This window comes from Canis lupus, chromosome 2 (assembly GCF_003254725.2).
Source record: "Canis lupus dingo isolate Sandy chromosome 2, ASM325472v2, whole genome shotgun sequence".
NCBI lineage: Eukaryota > Metazoa > Chordata > Mammalia > Carnivora > Canidae > Canis > Canis lupus.
Window position 1 is genome coordinate 54,311,544 of NC_064244.1, and position 2,831 is coordinate 54,314,374.

Genomic DNA, 2,831 nt, shown 5'->3' on the forward strand with positions numbered 1-2,831 from the left:
GGGCATTGCTAAATGAGCCCTGAGCTCTGTCGGGACAGAAGCAGTTCTTCTCCTTCCTCTTTCTCTCTGTGACCCTTGGCGGAGTACCAGACACACAGTAGGTGCTCAGCTCAGCCCATGGCGACAGCCCGCTCATTGCCATGACTTGCTGGGGAAGACGAGAGGAGGTCAGCGGTGAGCACAAACATAGAGCCTCCTGTAGGGGCCCTTGAGGATGGCCGAGCCGGTCTTCAAGGGTGGTTTAAATAATGAGCTCTGTGTGACTGAATAAAAGTAGAGCTCAAGATAAAATCTGAAATAAATGAAAAGCAATTGGTAAACAGCTGCTGTCACATGCTCTGTTGTGTCTTTGATGAGTTTCAATTAAAAATAGCCCTAATACATCCAAAAAAAAAAAAAAAACCCATGGCGAATTCCCTTTATTGTCCCTTTAATGTGTTACTAAGGAGTTATTGGTATCATTTCATGGCTCCAGCACAAATGCCTCTAGGATTTATTGCTGGGTTCACATCTCTGCTCTTTTATGGATTTCTTCCAAGAGGGGCTTGAATCCGGGGCTCCCATTATATGTCCCTTGTGGTTGGTTGGCTGGAGCAAGCTGCATCAGCAAATGGCAATAAAGCTCACCAAGGCAACAACTGTTCTTCACCAGTGTAGTTTGATTTAGAGCAGAATGTTTCCAGATGGGTTCTGATGTAACCCTTTTCCTTCCATCTCCCGATGACACTGAAACTGAAAAATCAGTCGCAGCACCCAGGTTTTGTACGTCGCTGAGTTTTGTGCGGGTGGGAGGAGAAGGGGTGGTAAAAAAATATATATCCGCCTACGCATATATATGCATAGACCAGACATACTCATTTCTCTGTGGGCAGAAGCGCATTTTCTAAATGACTCAATAACAATGAGAGAAGGTCCAGGAAGGTGATAGGTGTGCTCAATAGGGCCGATTACAAATAAGTACTATTAGAAAAGACCTTATTTATCTTTGGGTTTCGATGCCACTCAAATCACAAACTCTCAGTTTGTTATGTCAACAGGCTGTCCGTGAACATGGGGTTCCTGGGGTCAGCAGCGTGGCTAGTGCCTTCCTCAGTCCCGCTTCTTTAACCAGAGGCGGTGGCCAGACCTCATGAGCCATCATCTAGCAGTTACATTACTGCGTGACAAACCGTCGGAGAGAAAGCTTAGATCTGCCAGGCTCTACCCCCAGGAAGGAGAGGCCGACCGTCGGTGGTACCAGCTCTAACAGAAAGCCAGTCTTCGGCCGCCGGTGGCCTGCGTGGGCTGGGCTGGGCAGCCAGTGCCTGCAGACTTCTCGAACCTGCCCCCGGGGGTGCTCCCTGGCTCAGCCTCTGTGGAGGAGGCACGATCAGCGCCATGAAAGGAGCTTGAGTTCGGGGACACTAATTAGAGGACTGTCTCCCATGGAAGTGCAACCCCTGAGCCACCAAGCAGGGAAGACGGGCTGTCCGGCGTGCATCTGGCTTGGCAAGCAGGCCCGGACACAATACTCTCTCGTCCTGTACGTGCCAGGCCAAGGAAGGACCGCGATCAGACTTCCTGTCTTCATTGCCACACCCTCAGGTGATTTTCTCTTGGTTAAACCAACGTGCCCTGCGAGCAACACCTTATTCCCACCACGTCCAACTCATATTTGTCTAAACGACAACCTGTCAAATTGTGTCATAAATTGTCTCCACCTACCAGATGCTCAGGAGGAGTCTCGGTTCATTCGATTGCCCACGTCATAGAGTGGGGCTTCTGAAGCACCCAGGGGTCTGGGTACAATGCGGACTCTGACGCAGGGAGCCTGGGGTGGGACGCTCAGAGTCTGCATCTTCAACCCGCTCTCAGGTGGTGCGGATGCTGCAGGTCGGAGATTCGCATGCTGGGCCCAGAGCGCCTTAATGATGTTCTCTGAAATTTCCAACAGGAAACATAAACACAGTCACATAATTTTATGCAATTTGCTTCCTGAAAGATAAGAATGATGATGTTTAAAGAGAAGTCGATATTGGACATGAATGTTGAAACACAGTTAGAGTCTCCCCGGACGCTACCTCCACGGATAAACATCTTTGGAGAGCTCGAAGAGGTCCTTTAAGGTCGATGAATATTGACTTCAGGAAGTGATCCAAAACAGAACACAAACTGATTCATTTAAAGCAAAGCTTGAATCCAATACTTCTCCCCAGCTGCTCTATTGATGACTGCTTGGCTTTTTCTTTGCAGTAAATGTACATAAACAAATCGAAATATGCTCTCCTTATTTTTTAAAACCTCTTCCTGAGAATAGGATTCGAATTCATTTGCTCACCTGCAACATCCACTGTACAACATTTATTTAAACGAGACATAAATAAGATTTCTGTTATATAAACTAATTCCCTTTGAAATTGATTAGCTAATACATCTTCAGCTGTGGATATAAATGTCAAAGATCAGAGCATTCTGGTTCACCGTTAATAATATTAGGGCCCTGTGCTTAATAACTACTTTCTTCTGAGGAGCTCATAATACCTCATATTTATCCTCCCACTAACCTTTCCTGAGCTTGGTAAAGAAATGTGTTCTTTTTATAGATCTGGATTTGCAAAGCTAATACCCAAGGACTATTTAATTTTTGTGTCTCTGGGTAAATAGATATTAAGCAGAACATAGTAATACCTTAGAGGTGATTCTCTTACTGAGCCTAACTCAGTTTTCCAAAAGCAGGGTTAATGGATTCACGGGTACTAGCACGATTTCCTATGCCCAAGAAGAACATTGTAATAACACAGCTAAATGTGCTCACTGCACAGATATTTATTTAGCATCTATAATAGTAATAC

At 45.8% G+C, this 2,831-nt stretch overlaps 1 long non-coding RNA gene across 1 annotated transcript; it reads left to right on the forward strand.

Annotated features, from left to right (window-relative positions):
* The first annotated feature begins 657 nt into the window (after positions 1-657).
* Positions 658-2,250, forward strand: LOC112660312 (uncharacterized). Its single transcript, XR_003136840.3, has 2 exons — positions 658-762; positions 1,038-2,250. It is a non-coding gene; the product is annotated as an uncharacterized LOC112660312 (long non-coding RNA).
* The last annotated feature ends 581 nt before the right edge of the window (positions 2,251-2,831 follow it).